This window comes from Gracilinanus agilis, chromosome 2 (assembly GCF_016433145.1).
Source record: "Gracilinanus agilis isolate LMUSP501 chromosome 2, AgileGrace, whole genome shotgun sequence".
Lineage (NCBI taxonomy): Eukaryota > Metazoa > Chordata > Mammalia > Didelphimorphia > Didelphidae > Gracilinanus > Gracilinanus agilis.
In genome coordinates, this window is record NC_058131.1 from 404,257,821 (window position 1) to 404,276,762 (window position 18,942).

Genomic DNA, 18,942 nt, shown 5'->3' on the forward strand with positions numbered 1-18,942 from the left:
CCATAGCTGATCCAAGTCACTGGCATCACTAGGAAACTGGCACAGTACTTCCATTTTCAGGCTTATCTTCTATAGTTAGCCACTGCTACCTCTACTGCAGTATCCTCAAAGCTAGAGTAGGGGCTTGGAGCAACTTCTGAGGGCTCTTCTATTCTTTTGAAATTCACAAAGTTGTTATCTTTTTAATCCCCTTTCTCAGGATTTAGGGACAGCTATGTGGCAGGGAGGGTAGAATACTGGACTCAGAGCCAGAAAGACTCATCTTGAGTTCAAATCTGAGCTTTAGACACTTCCTAGCTGTGTGATACCTAGCAAGTCATTTAGCCTTGTTTGCCTCAATTTCCTTATCTGTGAAATGAGCTGGAGAAGGAAATGGTGAACTATTCCAGCATCTTTGCCAAGAAAACTTCAAGTGGGATCATGAAGAGATAGACACAACTGAAATGACTCCACACCAACAACCTAGTACTTATTCAAGTAAGATCATTAAGAATTAATAACAGAAAAAAAAATTATATGTACAGGGTCACCCGGAGACCAGGAAGTGAGTGTAGACTATTGCCACTCCTCCATCTGCCAGCTCACAGAGGCTCATGCTTCTTTACCACTAGGAAAGAAAGAAGACTGAGCAATTGTCATTGTCCTTTTCATATTCAAACTCAGTTCATCTCAGTGCCTCCAGAGTTATGAGTTCTTTCAGTTCTGTAACTAATTAAGACTTTCATCAGCACATTGTAACTACATATACATTAAGTACTTGTGGATGGAAGCCATCTCTCCAAAGTTCCATGTGCTGGACTGGAGTAGGCCCCAGATTTATGTAGGAAATATCTTTTTTTTTTTTTCACTATTACTATTTCATAAAAGGCCATTTCTTCGATCAACTTATATCCTGATCATTAAAGGGAAATGCATTGGTACACTTATGAGATATGGTTTAAAGTGTATGTAATCCCATAGAATATACTCTGAGTCTGGGGTAATTTTGTCTTTGGGCTGTAATGGTAGATTGGGGCTCAAATATAGTCATTATTACAGGGCTCACTGTGTAAGCTGTGGTATGCCTCCTGAAACTACAGAAACAAGACACCTCCCAATAAATGCCCTTATAAAGTATACCCCCCCCCCAAATAGTTAATCCTGTTGCTGTAAAAAAGAGATACCTTTTCATTTTCCCTGAACAATTCAAAGTGTTTTCCAAAATGTTTGCATCAATTCTCAATTCTACCAGCAGGTAAATTAAAGATTGTCTTTCCACTGTTTCTCCAATGAATTTTTCAATCTTTTTAGCATCTTTTGATCAAATTGAAGCTTTCCAGAACTCAGCCCTGTTTCTGGGGTAAAGGAATGCTTCTGGTCCTGTTTGCTCATATATTTTTTGGTTTATTGATATGTCACAAGAGAGTTGATTGGATATTTGTCAAGCATTTAGCACAGAGCTTACCTGACACATGGTAGATGTTTTATGACCTTCCCATTCCCCACTCTTCGCTTTGAGCAAAAAGGTACTTCCTCCAATGTACGATTATACCTTCAATATGGATATGTTGTAAAGTCAGACACTTTCTAGCAAAGTGATACTCTTTCCCTCATGTGGAAAATGGGAACAATAATACTGTTAATGTTCCAGAGACCTTGTGAGGATCAAATAAGATAATATTTGTAAAGGTCATTGCAAACCTTAGGGCTGCTAAGTGCTATAACCTTAGCACATTTTGGTACATAGTATTCGATTAATAAATGCTTATTGACTATCATTTTGTAGGTTTTCAGCAGAAGATGAGGAGAAAGGAATTCCTTTTTTTGATTCCAATTCTACTTTGTATATTCAGCTTATTCATACATAGCAGGGAAATATCGCTCAGTGCCTAGGTTTTGTTGGAGAGGACTTTTTGACTACTCGCTTGCTGGGAGAGGATACAGAAATGTACTTTAACCTAAAAAAATAAAATCTCTGCTGGCGGAGGGAGACGTGCAATAATAAGGTAGCAACAAGACGGATGGGACTCAGGACTGGAGGACGTAACCCTCCAGCTCTGTTCTCCAGGAAACTCAGCTGGGGGTGGAGCTATATCTGCCAAATCTTGGCAGTCTGAGATTGGTTAGGTCTGTGGGTGACGCAATATTCGCGCGCGAGAAGAGGGGGGGGAGGGTAAATCGCTAGTTCTGCGCCTGCGCATAGGAAGGGATGCTGGTGGCTGTCGCGGGCGCCGGGAATTCTGGGGGCTGCGCAGGTCTTTCCCATTTGCTGCTGGGAGGGAAAGCGAAGGTAGGGGTGTTGAATTTCGGAGCGGGCCTTGAACTGTGGCTCAAGGGGCTAGTCGGCCCTGTCACCTGCGGCTTCTCCATCATTCTTTCCCTCTTACCGCCCCCCTCGCCTACCTTGTAGATGCCTGTCCACTCACTGGCCGTACTTCCGTACAAGGCCCCTCCCCGTGACCACTCCTATGAGAGGCCACCCCCTTCCCCCAGCGGTTTCATCCAAGATGCTGAGCTCTGGAACTTGGCAGTTTCTCCATATCTTTCCCTTCCTTGTGCCCACCCTCCACGCTGGCCACTGGGAGAGGTCTTCTTCGAAGATGGGGGAGGACGTGAGGTTTCTGTGGAGTATGGCACTCTTGGGGGTAGGGAAATGCAAATGAGGGTCAGGACCATTGAAGAAGTGGCAAGCCGAGGCTGTTGGCTATCCTTCCTGTATCTCTTGGGGATGCACTTATGTATCCATTTTTTTGGGAAATATGTGGAAGTTCTGGACATTTTTGATGGGCTTTCTTGCCTCAATTTAGACAAACCAACTAACAACCCAATAAGAAAGCATAAGCATTATCAGGAACAGGAAGCAAATCAGATGCTGAGGAGAAATGACTTCTTAGCATGGGCAAGAGAAGGCAGACCTTAGGTGGGGTATAATTTTGTGAGTCTGTCCTGTTTGTAAACATAACTAGTACTTGTTTCGACGGTGAAAAGGGTGTAATTTATATGTCTTTAAAGTTTTTAAGGCATTTTACCAATATTATATCATGGGTTTTCCTTAACAACAACCCTGGGAGGCAGTTATCCATTTTATAGAGAAGGAAGCTGAGACAAAGAAAGGTTAAGTAAATTGCCCAGGGACACACAGCTAGGAAGTCTCTGAAGCCAGATATGGACTCTGGTGGAGTGTTCTATGCACTGCTCCCCTTAAGTGTCTCTAAGATTTTAGCAGAATGTTGAGGTCAGATAGAATGATTTTGATAAGAGGCCTGCTACTACCACTTGCTAGGATTTATATAATTCTTTTAACATTTGCCAAGTGTTGTATATATCTGATCTTTGTTTAGCTTCATAACAACTTTGAGATGGAGGCACTCTTATTAGCCTCATTTTACAAATGAGAACATGGATACTGAGAGACGAAGTAACTTGCTTAAGGATCACACAGTAAATTCCATTATGGATCTAGTTTGACTGCAAGAAGAAAACGGTCCCTCAGTTGCTAGAGATAACTTTGACATATCTTAAATTTGGGCTTTCTCTTGAGAATTTGATAATTGTTTTGAAATTGGTAATTTAAAAAAATTTTAAAATGAAATTGGTAATTTAAAAAAATTTTAAAATGAAATTGGTAATTAAAAAGTCAGAGGATCTGTCTTACATATTGTTGCTGTCACTTAAGCTATGTCCTTTTAGGCAAGCCACTGACATCCTTTTTGGACCTTAGTTTCCTCATCTGTAAAATGAAGACATTCCACTGGATGACCTCTAAGGATCTTTCCAGCCTAAAGCCTATGAATCTATGTGTGACATGTTATTTTTGTCATAGGTTAAGACATCAGTCTCAAAATATGGTTCTTAGATCTATGGGGGTTTCTGAGACCCTTTCAGGGGACATGACAGATCACAGCAATTTTCATAATAATGCTAAGATGGTATTTACTTTTTTAATTTTTATTCTCTTTGAATATATAATGAAGTTTTCCAGGTTCCACATTGCAACTAATCTTTAAAAACTACCACTTGTCCAGTATCAAAGATGTCCATAGTTATCTAAAAGGGCTATTTAAAAAACTCTTCCCTTTTCCAACTTCAGGAGGCTGCTTTTTCTTTATATACTTCAACCAAAACAACATATTGCAACAGATTGAATGTAGAAGCAGATATGGTAATACAGCTGTTTTCTTATTAGGCCAGACATTAAAGAGATTTGCAAAACTGTGTAAAACAGTGACACTTGTATTTTTGTTTTGGGAAATATGGTTTTCATAAAAATGTTACTCATATGAACATGTAATGGGTTTATTGCTTTTTAAAAATGAATAAACATTTAAAAATTTATCAGGTTTAATTTCTGATATGGTAAATATTAGTAGATATAACCCAATAAACAAAAGCACTTTAAAGTCCTCAATTTTTAAAGAGTATACAGGGAGATTAAAAAGTTGAAGAATCATGGGATTAAGGGAAGAATCATTTTAAAGAGGGTAGATGAATGAATATATAATAAAGTTGAGCATAAATATCACAAAACTCAGTTGTGGTGATGTCTCCAACCTTTCCTAAACTGCCTTATATATTACTCAGTGATAGAAATATTTGTTACATATTTTTTTCTTGGATCAGGGAATAAATAGAAAGAGGAATCATTAAAAAGTAATGAGATACACTTTTAACAAATGCAACATCTTATAAAGTATCTTTTTTTTTAAACCCTTACCTTCCATCTTAGAATCAATACTGTGTATTGGTTCCAAGGCAGAAGAGCGGTAAGGGCTAGGCAATGGGGGTTGTGACTTGCCCAGGGTCACGAAGCTAGGAAGTGTCTGAGTCCAAATTTGAACCCCTTCTCTAGGTCTGGCTCTCAATTCACTGAGCCACCCAGCTGCTTCCTAAGTATCTTTAAATATCTGTTATCCTTCATAACTTCTTTTGGAAGCTCTGCATTTTATTCCAATAATTCTGTTTAAAATATTTCTTATATTCTTTTAGAATTGCCTTGGAGACAGTTTGAACAACAAAAGAAAAACAGTTGTAGTATTTACTCAGCATTTGCAGTATTTACTCAATCATATCTAGTTTTTGACCAAAAAGGGTATTCACTAGATTCACCCCCATTACTCTCATCTAAGAAGCACCTCCAGGAATGCAAAGACGAAATGACACAGAATTTTACCATCCTCAAAGAACCTGTTTTGGGGAAGGAATTTTGCAACATGAGAGGGCAAATGATTATTTGAGGCATGTTAGAACAATACTTAAGGGGATCAAGAAAGTTTTTCTAAAGGAGGTAGCATAGGAGTTGATCATTGAAGGAAACTAGGGATTCTAAGAGATTGAGATGAGTACATTCCATGTGGTCCAATGGTTAAAGCCTGAGACCTGGAGTCAGGAAGCCTTCAGTTCAGATCCTTCAAATACTAGCTGCATGACCCTGGGCAATTATATCAGATGCTGTGCTAAACACTACAAATATTTCATTTTATCCTCACAAAGACTCTGTGAGGTAAATATTATTATCCCCATTTTACACAATGAGGTGGTGGTGGGTGTTGCTTCAGTTTCTTCATATATAAAAAGCAGAGACATCATCTTGCTGACAAAGGGTTTGTGTAGTCAGTAGCAATGTATAGCTAGTTGTGAGAGTTGGACAATAAATTATAAGGAAAGTTGAATGCCACAGAATCAGTGCTATCAGATTGTACTGGAGAAGACTTTTGAGAGTCTCTTGGAGAACAAAGGGATCAAATAAGTCAATACCTAATAGAAATTAATCAAGAGTATTCATTGGAAGGAAAAGTACTGAAGCTAAAGCTGAAATAATTTGGCTACATAATGAGAAGAGAGGAGGTACTGGAAAAGATCCTAATGTTGAGGAAGATTGAAGGCAAAAAGAAAAGGGGTTAGCAGAGAATGAGCTGAATAGATAGTGTCATGGAAACAACAAATGTGAACTTGGACAGATTTGAAGAAATAGTGGAGGACAGAAGGGCCTAGCATGCTATGGTCCATGACACAACTGAACAACAAAAACCACCACTGTGGAAAATGGGGATAATACCTCTCTCCCAGAGTTGTTATATAAGGATCAAATGAGATATTTGTAAAGTGTTTAGCATAGTATCTGGTACAAAGTAGATATTTAATAAATGCTTATTTCCTTTTTTCTCTCCAGAGGCATTGATGAGAGACCTTATTAGGGAGTTGAAATATTGCAACTTCCAGGCTCTCTATCATCACAACTTCTCATTTGAGGTTCATTGAATCCATGTTTAGTGATCAGGATTTTGGTAGCTTGACTACTGACTTCCAGGACTTTCTCCTTCCTTAATGAATTCAGTCAGTACCTGACTCACAATCTTTCCTCTCCAACTACTTCCCTTATTCTAGGGGGGCTTCTACACACATATTGATACTTTCTCAAATATACTAACCTCTCTATTCTGTAGTTTACTCATTTCCTCATCACTTATTCCCTTACTTTATCATAGCTTTACATAGAGATGAAAGGTCATGCCCTTGACCTTGTTATCCCCCACAAGTGTTCCATAACTATGGTCATGAACTCTAAGGTTGCTTTATCTTATAATCTGACGTGATCCCATCTCTCTCTCTGCCTTGCAATCAAACTATGTTTCTCCTCACTGAGAACTCCAGTTTCTCACCTTTCAGTTCTTTCTAGGCCATCACGTCTTTATTGGTTACATTCTTTTCTCTTCCTCATCTTGACTTATAGGTAATCAGTTTTTTTTTTTTTAATTTTAAACCCTTAACTTCTGTGTATTGACTTATAGGTGGAAGAGTAGTAAGGGTAGGCAATGGGGGGGGGGGGTCAAGTGACTTGCCCAGGGTCACACAGCTGGGAAGTGTCTGAGGCCGGATTTGAACCTGGGACCTCCCATCTCTAGGCCTGATTCTCAATCCACCAAGCTACCCAGCTGCCCCTATAGGTAATCAGTTTAACTCTACACTGTTCTCTTCCCTTAAGTCTCTTGCCATATTATTCTATTAAAAAAACCTTGCCTTTCCAAACTCCAGTCTTGTATTATTTCCACTATTTCCTTCCTTTACTTCTATTTGTATACTGCTGAACAAAGCTGGAGAAAATCATGAAACAGTGCTGACTGGACCCACTGTAATGTTATATAATTTCAATTGGGCCCTCAAGTGAGGCAAAGCAATCATTTTATACCTTTCTAATTGATTCATAAGCTCCCTTAACAGTAGATTTCCCAAATATTTTAATTTTCTCAAAGCTCCAAATAATGAGAATCTTACTATCACACACACACACACACACACACAAAATAGGGCCCATTCACTGAGAATTCCTTTCTTTCCCCTTTTCCTTTTCTTTCATCCCTCAGATACCTTCTCCTATACCCGTGTTGGTGAATGTATGGTGTGAGTGCTGGAGGGGGCTGCTCCCCTCCCCCTCTCCACATGCATCTGAGGACATTTCTCATTTCAACTCCCCCCCCCCTTCCAGTAGCCCAATGCTTCCTTCTTCCCCTGTCTGGGGGAAGGGGTGTGGGGCTGCTCACATGTAGCATGAGTTTAGGGCATCTGTCCCTAAAAGGTTTGCCATCACTGCTCTTATACTATCTCCTCCACCCCTGTTTCACTTGAAGTGACCTTTTTTCCTTGCCAAGTCTAACTCTAATACATGCTTGAGTGATCCTATGCTATTCTTTCTTCTCCAACAGATTACCCCCTCTATCATCCCTACTCTTTCTCTAATTTTCAGTTGTTCCCATCTTCAGAAAACTCTCACTTAGTTCATCCATACCTGCTAGCTTATTGCCCTATATTTCTCCTCCCTTTCAAGTGTCTATAGTTTACCTAATCTAATGGCCTTTTAAAAAAATCCTCAATCATCTTGACTTCTTTGCAGCTACCTAGTTGCCCCTAGGACCCTCCATGTAATATGAGAAAAAGTGATAATAGCCTCATTGCTGTTCCTTTCCTTGAGCAAGGCACCCCATTTCCAGAGTCTTGGTTATTCCCCAAGACTAGGATATTCTTCTTGATTAATGTGCTCCTACTTTCCTAACCCTGAAGGTGTCAAAGGTGGTTGGTATTCCCTTTGCATATGTATATTTTGTTACATCTTTGAACTAACTTACTGTTCTTTAAACTCTAGCCTGGGGGGTCCGGACTGGTTCCAATGACTGGTATCTGACCAGAACAAAGGATGGGAGGAGGGAGATAAGGAGAGTTTTTGTGACAGGAAACTATAAATTAGTACTCTGAATTCAATGCTTCAGTATTCCCTAAGCTTCCAAAGCTGGGGATGTCCTTTTGGGAAAGAATAAAAAGCTATCTTATACTTTGGCTTCTCAACTCCAAGTTTATGAATTTATTATATGGGTAGGGTCTACTGTTTATGACCCCGTCCCACACATTTGTACAGAGTTGTTTTCATGTTGTCACTTTCATTAGACTGTGAACTTTTTGAGGAGAGACGCTTTTACCTTTGTATCTTTACCTTTCAGCACAGGGTCTGGCATATAATATATGCTTAATAAGCATTTATTAACTGACCGAACTTTTAAATTTTCCTTTCTAGAACTTCCAGCCTTTGACTTCATTATTCAACCAAAACCATTCTTTTCAAAGTTATTAATAATCTTTTTAATTGCCAAATCTCAAACTAGATATATGAATATATCTTAAATTTACCATGTTCAAAACAGAACTCATTATTTTTCTCTTCTTCCAGACTTCCTTAATTTTGTAGAGGGTATTCCTGAATATCCAAAGTTGCCCAGATTGTCAATTTTGGTGTCTTCTTGGACTACTTACTCTCTCACCCCCTTATCTAATAATTTGTGAAGTCCTATGATTTATACCTTCATAATATCTCATCTATATTCTCATGGATAAACCCTTCTCTCATCAGTCAGTGCAACCATCTTGGTGCATTCTGGTTGGTCTCCCTGCCTCAAATATCTCCCCACTCTAATCTGTCCCTCATTTCCTAAAATGAAATTCTGACTATGTTACTCTTCTAGTTAATTAACTCCAGTGGTTCCCTATTACCTCTAGGATCAAATACCAAAACTGATTGATTTTCCTAGTCCTTCATAACCTGGCCCTTTTCTACCTTTTCCATTCATTTTACACATTATTCTTTTCCATTGGAGTTCAGCAACCACCTTCTTTGTTGTTCTGTGGAAACAGAACTCCTATCTCCTGGTTGTCCCATTTCCAGAATTTTCACTGACTGGTCCCTTTGCTTGGCATATTCCCCTTCCTTATCTCTCTCACGTGACTTCCAGTCTCTCCCAAAGTCCTACCTTCAAGAAGCCTTTCTCAGCCCTCCTTAATCTTCTGAGATTTTCTCTAGTTTATCCTGCATTTATCTAGTTTGTGCACAGCTTTTTGCTTGCTGTCTCCCCCATTAAATTGTGTGCTCCTTGAGAGCAGGGACTGGTTTTTGTGTGTGTATACCTTTCTTTGTATTCTCGATACATAGTAGTTACATAATAGATTCTTAGTAAATATTAGTTGACGGAAATATTATTCTCAGATAATAAGAAACTGAAAGATGGCATACTATAGGGGACCAGCCTCTATATGATTTTTGGGGTCCTGAGTGGTGTTGGTGGCATAGGATGGTTAAGGCAGGAGAAAGAAAAATGAGAACAACTAGACTAGTGGTTAGCCCATGCTGTTCTGAATTCTGTGGGCTTGGGAGTTATTATATATTGATTTCAAACAAAGAACACAAAAAAGAGTCACAGCTATGAAGGGGTAACAAATCACACACAACCCATTGAAGTCTAAAGAGTAAAGGTGCAAAGACAAATGGCCAAATTCCAACCACCAATTTAGTTGGGGATAACTCTGGGAGCGGAAATACCCCATGGAGATGCTCACCAACTGAGTTCGGCTAAAGGCGCCAGTTCTAATCTAAGTATGCAATCTTATCTAAGTAATGTTTGTTAGGATTCAGGCTTCTCAATTATCAAGGAGAGGAATCATCAACTCAGTAGATGCTGGTCTGCCACTTCAAAGCTCTCCAATAAGAATTCTAAGAAAGGTGGGGATCAAAAACTGAGTCAAAAGAGGAGCCTCTGATTTTTATCTTAGATGGCCCATTCTGTCTGCATCCTGACATGCAGTGCAGAAAAATCATACACACAGTTTTACTTGCCGATGATTTTGTAATGGGATCCAGATAAAATATCTGTTACTGACTCTGTTTCTCTAAATGACTCCTAATAGCCTCTTGGAGGGATCAAGTTGTTTTTGGATTACCTACCTGCTGGTACCAGAGCTTTTTGGGGCTCAGGTGACCAGAACCAAACACAAAGACTGCTTCAGCCTGGATTGGTCACGTAGGGAATCCAGATAACAGGCCCTAAATTTGATCCTATTTCTCCAATGGCTTCCTACATCCAACGGCTTTCAACAGCATACTTTGGGTTTCTTAGACATGATGTTATTAGTGTTTCTAATTAGATACATTGATACAGTATTTCTGATAACCCTTTGGAAGAATATTTAAAACTTTTAAAATAAAACTCTCTATAGATGAGGCAAATCAAAAGACCTTTCTTAGACAAATAAATTACCAAAACTTTGAACTAAGGATTCTTTGTCTTTTTAGATTCTTGCTTGAAGTAAGAACCCTGAAGAGTTTGAGATATCACCCCAACTAAAGGCACTCTCTTAATCTATTATCTAGAGCCATGTTGGCAAAGATATGGCATGCGTGCCCCAGTGTGCCAGAGGGGCTACAGAAGAAAGAAGAGAGGCTTCCCCCTCTCCACTGTGTCTGAGGACATGTTTTGCATGCCTTGCACCTCCACCCAGCAGCCCAATGCGAGCACTTCTTCTTGGGGTAATGTGTGTGTGTGTGTGTGTGGGGGGCTCACAGGTGGCTTGAAGGTATAGTTTGGGCATGCGATCTCTAAAAGGTTCACAGCTGATTGAGAGTCATTGGTGCTCTGAACCACCTCTCTCCTTTGAGAAATGATTGAGATATATTTTGATCACTAGAAGGAGTCCTTTATTTGTCCTCTGAGGGAGTGATCAGGAAGGGAATTAAATTGTGATTATTTTTTTAGAGTGTTAATCCCACAATGTTTTGGAAGATCTTTTGCTATTTTTTCCTTGATCAGTATTCCAGTAAATGTTACCTCACATTGTCTTTGGGTAGGGAGACATGTTGGAAGGTATGGAGAATCTAAGTCAGTTGGGACAGCATTCCAAGCCAGAAATGCTTGGATATTAGATTAGTGTTAAAATAAACAAATTGTTTCTGGCATACTTCAAACTAAAACAGAAATCACGTGTTAATATTTTTCTTTGATGCCCTTTTAAAGTAATTTAGCATCTTGACTCTAAGACTGTCGGAAAAATAAGGGAAGGAGTTGCATAGGGAAGAAGGATTATTCAGTATGGTATCTTTTTCTTTTAGCAGCCACTTAATACTGATTCAAATGAGTGAATGAATGGTGGCTTCCTCCATGGACCTAGCAAAAGTTGGGGTTATTTATCCGTTGCTTTCTGAAGTATCCAATTCTCTACTTGCCTCCCAAGCCTTTGGGGCTTCTCTTTTCCTAAGGGAATCAACTAGATGAGGCCCAGTATCCTGTTGTTCAGACCTTTATGTCTCTGGGTATTGAATCTGTTGCTTAGCCCACTATGCATTTTCCACCCACAGAGAAACCTGGAGGGTTAGTAATTCAGTGTGTTGCTCTGTGTGCAGGTTAAAGAGGCCCCTGGCTATGTCACCCTGGTGGATCCTGGCACAGTTGGAATCTCTGATTATGCATTTTTATGGAACTTACTCTCATTGAATGCAATGAAACATCATCCTTCCCAGCAAATTTTCTTTGTCAGTGAATTCACCTCCCACCTATCCACTGCCTCTTCTGGAAGTAGCCTGTCTGTAAAGCTGCCTTTTGCAGGAGCTTAGAAGCTGGGGGAGGAGCCCTAGAAACCTAGGGAGGGAGGAGGGTCTGGGAGGTTCCGTTGCAGGTGCTGGTAGTCTAAGTTTGGTCTTCTTTAAAGGTACCTTTATAGAATTTGTTTATCTATGAATTTGTTTAGCCTAAGGCACACACATTTTATTTCTAGGAAACTCCCTTGGGGATCTGTAGCCCTTAGAGCTCCAAAATAAGAGTCAGTTTCTGTTCTGTTGAAACAATGTGACTGGGGATAATCAAAATAGAAGACAACATTGATAGTTTACAAATTTAAATCCAATGGATAGTTAGGAGCCAATAAAAATTGAAGGAGCTAATAAATATCTGTATAATTGTCATAAAATTCTAGATTTATAAACATTTTTCTTTGAGAGTAATTTTAGGATAAGAAACTTGCTACCTCCCTGAATCAAAAAAGTGAACTGCTTGGAGAAGGTGTCATAAGGAAGTCTGCAGAAACCACACACTGTGCCAAAAGATCCAGAGTGAACTTTGGGATGTAGTGAAATTGAACTGTGGGGGGTTGAATGCATTTATTTTGAATGTACACTCTTATGCCAAAGGGAACTACCCCCAATTGGCTTTTTGTCAATGCGCCTAGCAATCATTGGTTTTGTTCTCTTTCATTTCCCTCTTATCCCCAAATTATAATTTCCCCTTAGAAAGTGCAATATTGTATGTGCCTCTAGTTGAAGATCTTTAGAGATATAAGTTGGTTATGTGTACTGATTCCATGGGGAAACTAGGCATGTAAATCTGGGAGATTTCTACATGCTCGTTTTCCATTGGAATCACAGGAGGGATTGTGTAATTAGAATCTAAACCCCAGAACTCTCTTTCCTAGCTTCCCATGTTCCTTTTCACATTATGTGCTAATGTAGGGAAGATATAAATTTTGTTTAGCTCCATCCCTGGCTCTCTTTTCCCCCCTGATTGTGGCAGCAGAAGTGGACTGGAGAACTTACTCACATGGGTTTACTTTTTGTTAGATAGTGTAAGTGTTAAAATTAATGGTTTGGCTATTTATATGAAAATTATAAATCTTTAATTTATAAAGTAGAGAAACACAAAAGGGTAGAAAAAACATGAACCTATCTAACTAAATATTGTTTCAGTGCTTGGCTCAGCCAGGACTTGTTAACCTTCAATCAGAATTAAACTATCTTCAGAAGACAGGAAGGGAAAACCAGCTATCCACTCATCCAAGACAATGACTAGAACTGAAGGTGACTCCTGAGGCCTACTTTCTTCTTTGAGCTGACCTTCTTCTTGAAGCCGACTTCCTTCTTGGAGTGACTCTCTTCTTGGAGTTCACTCTCTGCTAGCCTCCTTCACCAGACTCCTCCACCAGACTAATTCACCAGACTCCCTCCTCACGGATTTTCATGGCTTTTATGGTGGTTTCCTGTCCCTGCCCCTTTTCATGGGGGCCAATCAGAGTTTCCAAATTGTCTGCGTTCTCACCTTTAGAACCACACCTTTCTGAGTGTGTGAACTTTTTTTTTTTTTTTTTTTTTTTTAAGCCCTTAACTTCTGTGTATTGGCTCCTAGGTGGAAGAGTGGTAAGTGTGGGCAATGGGAGTCAAGTGACTTGCCCAGGGTTACACAGCTGGGAAGTGTCTGAGGCTGGATTTGAACCTAGGACCTCCCTTCTCTAGGCCTGACTTTCAATCCACTGGGCTACCCAGCTGCCCTGGAGTGTGTGAACTCTTAAATTTGTCTTGTTCTCACCTAGCATCAAGTAAAGTGTGAACTCACAGAAAAAAGAATTTCCTTTCACCATAGTTAGGTTTGAACTTCTATTTCTTTTAGTTTATTTTCTCTCTACTTCAAGTGATTATTAATAACATTATAAAATATAACACTTGGAGTTATTGGATATTGATTTAAATCTTACATTGTGGTGACCATGAAGGGATTATAGTTTATAAGATTTATTAATAATTACTTGAAGTAGGAAGAAATAAAAGAATAAAAGTAAAAGCCTGAATAAAGACACTTGAGAAAAATTCTCCTGCCTGGGACTCACCTCACCTCCACCAATCATGATGGGGGGGAGGGGAGAGTGAGGGGTGGATCTATGCAAAACTTTTATCATCTGTATGTTAGCATGTAACTTGAAAAGGAACATGGGAAGCTGGGAAAGAGTTCTGGGGTTCAGATTCTAATTACACATATCTTAAATATTCTAGATAGGAAACGCTTTCTCCTCCCTCTTTAATTCAGGGGAAGTTTAAGGGACCTCTTGGAACCTTGGTTCCTCTACTGAAATATAAAACTAAAGGTCAGGAAGGATCACATACATCTTTTTGTCTATTCTCTCTCATTTTGGCATGTTTGTGTCAGCATAAATTAGGAAGATGGGAATCTGGTATACATGAAGGATCACTAGACCCAGGGTTCTGGGCTTTTGGCTCTGTCACTTACTATTTGACCTGAAGCAAATTACTTAAATCTTTCTAGACCTTATCCTGCCTACCTTTCAGCAAAGCAAACTGTGAAACTAAAATGAAATATGATTCTGAAAACATTTTGATAGCACAGAAGCACTCTACAGATAGAAGGGGTTGTGAATGGTGTTACTAGAGATCATTAGGGAAGAAGTCACCAATACTTCTTGGTCTCTTATTCTATTGTTTCACAGTTCTCACTGGGAGAAATTTTTGTTATCTAGCTTGCATTGCTTCTGCTGAAACTGAAAGCCTATTCTAAACTCAGGGGAGATGAACTGAAATTCCCTCTATATAAGAAGTAAAAAAATCCTTTATTACTTCAGTTTTTCTCCTCTTGCTTTTTCAAGCCCCAAGCCTAGACCATGCTTTAAGTAGAATTCTCTCCTTTGAATAGAATACCTGACTGTGTGTAGCAATGGTTTTCATCACCCTAAAAGCATATATTTAATGTCACACAAAAATCAGTAAGACAAGTACCTATGATTAACCGCCCATCCTAGTCTCACCTGATTTGGAACTCCTTACCTGAGACTGAGTTTAGTGCCAGTCTCTATTGGACTGTTGCCCACCATGTCATCTTTTTTATTCTGTATGTATTAATAGACTAAACATGACTCCTAGGTAAGTGAGAGGAAGAAAGGCTCAGGTTGCAAGAATCCCCTTGTGATTCTTTAATCTCTTCTTTTCTACATGACTTTGTTGCTACTTTTACAGGTTTCTCTCTAGCTAGATAAGTGAGAGAAGCTCCCAAACTCCATGCTTTTTGAGCAGTAGCTCATTTGGATTTTAGATGAATAATGGTACAAGTGCTTCCTTGTGGCCTTGTGATTACAGTCATTGTCCATGTAATTTGCCTTTCTCTCTTCAACCAAATTCAAAGCAATTAGTTTGTTAAGGGAGCTCTGAACTCTGTCATACCCTCTTTCTGATTTGTGTACTCATGTCTAGTTCTTGTACAAAGTCAGGAAGGTAAAGTTAAATATGCTGACCTTGATTTTGTTCCTGAAATAGTCTTGTTTTCCTTTTATGATTTGGAAGTAGTTCCATGTATTACAGGGGACAGAGAGCCCAGGTTGAATGTTAAAAAAAAAAAATGTTAGTAACCTTCCCATCAGGCAGACAGTTCTTTGAACGAAATAAAATAAAACCTTACTAGGTTAGGGGAAGGTCAGTACAAAATTGTAAAAAATTTGGTTATTACTTTTAAGTATTTGCTACTACTAGACTAGGTTACCTTGTTAGCAAATAATTATACTCCACTTTAATGAATAGAAAAGAAAGATTTATAATAGTATGCCTGTTATTTGTATGTTAAAAGGTTAAAATAAAGTGTGGGTGATACCAGTATAACCCCCACATTCTTGTTTATACTTTCCACTTTTCATAAACATCTTTGTAACTTCAAAACATGAACTTTAGCTTAGTTTAGAATGTTCATCAATCATTAGTCCAACAGGCAGTTATTGAGGTGGGGTATATGAGTTATTCAAGAAGGATTAGCATCTCTGGTGTGAGGACTTTGCAGAGCCTTTTTCAGGACTCTGCCCCACACCCAACTCTCATCTGTTGCTCCAGGAAGCTCTAGCATGTGCAGCACCTGCCATATTCCACTTCATCCTGGGCCATTGTCACTTTTCCTGACTTTTGTCTTGCCATTGGACTTCTATGATTGGAAGAGAGAATGAGGCTGAAGACTTCGTGCAATTTTGCCTCACTTAAATCAAGTTCATGCAGAAATCAAGACATTATCCTTTGATGCTATTGGTCTTTTTAGAAAACAAAGGGCAAACTAACAATTTATTAGGTGTTTACTATATGTTCTGTCAAGTATTATGCTCTGTTTGAAACACAAAATAAGACACACTCCTTATTTTTTAGGAGCTTTTCATCTTTTAGAGGAGACAAGTCTGATGGTAGGACAATTAGTACAGGGCAATCTTTATAGTAAGGGCACCCAGATGAAGTACTGTAGAAATCCAAAGAGGAGGGAGATTATAGTAGACTGGGATAGTTAAAGAATGCTTCATTGAGAAGATAGTACTTAGATTGGGACTTGAAGGATGGGGTAGAATTTGGAGAGTTTAAGAGATCAACTTGAATAAAGTTATGGAGAAAAGAATAAACATGATTGAGGAGGGGACTGTGGGTCAGTGAGAAGGCAGATTTGGCTGAAACACATAGTTGGTAAGGAATAATGGGAGAGAAGGTCGGGTACACTTGAATCACAGAAGGCCTTGAAAATCAAGCTAAGAACATGCCCAGAGAGTTATAAAACTGCATATACCCCTAGATCTAGCAATGCCATCACTGAGACTATTTCTTGAAGAGATCAAGGAAAAAGGAATAGAACCTATTAAAATATTCATAGAGGATCCTTTGTGGTGGCAAAAAAAAACCCTGGATTTTGAAGGGATATCCACCAATTGGGAAACAATTGAACAAGTGGTATATGATTATGATGGAATGCTATTGTATGTAAGAAAGGATGAATGGGTTAATAAACAAGCCAGCTTGGAAAGACTGGGGCATTGAGGCGGCACAGTGGACAGAGAGCCTGGCCTGAAGATGGGAGGTTCTGGATTCAAATATGGTCTTAGACACTTAGCTGTGTGGGCTTGGGTAAGTCATTTAGCCACAAGTGCCTAACCCTGACTGCTCTCTTCTGCCTTGGAACTGATACTTAGTATTAATTCAAAGACAGAAAATAAGGGTTTAAAAAAACCCCAAACCAAAAAACTTGGAATGATCTGCATGAAATTATGGAAAGCAAAACAAGGAAAACCAAAAGAACATTATATACAGCTACAGAATTAATGTTTGAAGAATAACTTGTGAATGTCCACCTGCAGAGAAAGAACTGATAAATAGAAAAATGAAAGACAGTTTATATATACTTTTTTTTTTTTTTTTTGTCAAGGGATGCCTTTTCTAGTTTGAAGAGGTGAGGGAGGGTGAGAGTTATCTGGGAATCTTAATGTAACCAAAAAACAAATGAATAAATAATAATTCATTTTAAAAATGAACATTAAGCAGAGATTTAGACTTGATGAGGTGGGAAATAGAAAACCATTGAAAGGTTTTTATAAACATAATTACCTTATAAAAAAAGTATTTGGGAAAATTAGATTAGAAATTCTGAATAAAGAACATAAATGAATGGAATTTTACTCCAAAATATTTATTTATTTATTTATTTATTTGTTTGTTTGTTTGTTTGTTTGTTTGTTTTTAAGGCCCCTAGCTTCCTTCTTGGAGTTAATATTGTGTGGCTAGGCAATGGGGGTCAAGTGACTGGCCCAGGGTCACATAGCTAGGAAGTGTCTGAGGTCAGATTTGAACCTAGGACCTCCCATCTCTAGGCCTGGCTCTCAATCCATTGAGCTACCCAGCTGCCTCCTAAAAATTTTAGAGACTCTCAAAAGAGATCATTTGAGGAATCCTAACAGGTGCTGGATAGTAGTCTGCATATTGATAATCATTCGGAAATGATCAGTAGCAATACTACTCCCTGATGATTAGATTTTTCTTTTGGAGAGACGAGGCCTTATTATTTCTTGTATTTTGTGACTAATGAGGGAAAAAGTAACCTTCCATAATTTTGCTTTATGAGCTTTCTCTCCTTGGTCTACAAAGTTTTCTTTCTACTTTCTGACACCCTTTCTCAGTCTTTTACTGCATCATCATCATCTTCTCACTCAGTAAATAAGAGCAATCTCCTAGGGCAGTGATGGGGAACCTATGGCACAGGTGTCAAAGATGGCACAGGGAGCACTCTCTGTGGGCATGTGGCCTCCCTCCCAACCCTAGAGTTCATTACTAGAAAGACAAGGGACTCTGGTGGAGCAGCTCCCTTCCCTCTCTCAACCATGCCTGATGACATTTTTTCACATCCCCCGCCCCTCTGCCCAGCAGCCCAATGGGAGTGCTTTCTCAGTCTACTCTGAGGGGTAAGACAGGGGGCAGGATATGCCAGGCACTTGGTGGGGGGGAGGGTCATGGAATTCTGGGGAGTGGGGTGGGAGCGGCCCCAGCACTCTGTGTCTAAAAGGTTCTCCATCACTGTCCAGGATTTGTCCTGGACTCTCTTCCCTTCTTTTCCTATGCTGTTTCCATTGATGTTCTCATCATCTTTCTTGAGTTCACTTATTATTTTTTCCAAAATCTAAATAGTCCTATATTTCCCCCTGAACTTTGGTTCTATATTTCCAACTACCTACTGGATATTATCACTTAAATATTTCCTATTTACCTCAAGCCACTTACTTACCTTGTCCAAAATAGAACTCCTTATATTTCAGTTCAATTCAGGTACTTCCTGTGTGCTAAGTGCCAATGTAACTTTCTTGCTATCAGGGACTGGTTTCATTTTTGTTTTTGTCCTCAGTGCTTGGCACATAGTAGACTTTTAATGTTTTTTTCATTTAAATTAATAGCTATTGATGTGTTTTATCTTTGCATACAGCCATTGTAGATTGATTATAAAAAAGGCAAAGACCATTTCTGTCCTCAAGGAATTTACAGACTAGTGAGGGAGACCACATGCAAATATATATATATATATATATATATATATATAT

At 39.0% G+C, this 18,942-nt stretch overlaps 1 protein-coding gene across 1 annotated transcript in view; it reads left to right on the forward strand.

The window, feature by feature from the left end:
• The first annotated feature begins 2,196 nt into the window (after positions 1 to 2,196).
• SIL1 (SIL1 nucleotide exchange factor) overlaps positions 2,197 to 18,942 on the forward strand; it is a 294,004-nt gene continuing 277,258 nt past the window's right edge. The window contains exon 1 of the mRNA XM_044664561.1: positions 2,197 to 2,269. The gene's annotated coding sequence lies outside the window, so the exon portion shown is untranslated. The remainder of the gene's footprint in view (positions 2,270 to 18,942) is intronic.